Source organism: Contarinia nasturtii, unplaced genomic scaffold, assembly GCF_009176525.2.
Source record: "Contarinia nasturtii isolate CC-2019 unplaced genomic scaffold, AAFC_CNas_1.1 Cnas_scaffold_493, whole genome shotgun sequence".
NCBI lineage: Eukaryota > Metazoa > Arthropoda > Insecta > Diptera > Cecidomyiidae > Contarinia > Contarinia nasturtii.
The window spans coordinates 3398771-3399472 of NW_022197846.1; positions in this window are offsets into that span (position 1 = coordinate 3398771).

Here is a 702-nt window from a genome sequence, read left to right on the forward strand (position 1 = left end):
AAATCAACAAGGACTTTTATTTATCAATCGTGAAAAAGAAGAAGAAGCTGATGAAGACCAATCGAAATATGAATGCATTCGTGCTCTGTATAGCGCGTGAATGTGTTATAGCATTTTTCTCTATAATCAATTTTGAGTTCGATACTGTCCGGTTCGTTTTATGTTATTTTGTGTCGTTTTAATAGTGGATTTTGTTTATCTACCGTTTCCTTAATGTTCTATATCACAAAATCATATTTGATTTCTTGTTTTCAATCGCTTGTGCGTCTTACTTTATGCTTCGTATGTTTCTTATTTTTCCACGTTGTATCCATTCTGTTATGAACAGTGGTGTTGTTGGTGGTGCGTTCGTTTTGTATTTTCATGTAATTTATGTGGAGCGTCTAAAAAATTTGTTAATTGGGTACGAATTCCGATTTACTACATGTATACACACACCGAGAGAAGAAAGAGAAAAAAATGCCACCGATTGATTCGATCGAATTGTTTCGTTATTATTCCTGTTTTCATTCCGATGTTTCACACTGTGGTCAACTTACCGTATAACTTTCATTGCTAACAGTGGCATAATGCATATGTATTCTACTCCCTGTGTCGTTGGCCAAGTGCCGACACGGCGCATTCAGGTGGTAGTCTTTATCTTCTCTCTCTCTCCCTCTCTCTCTCTCTCTCTCTCTCTCTCTCTCTCTCTCTCTCTCTCTC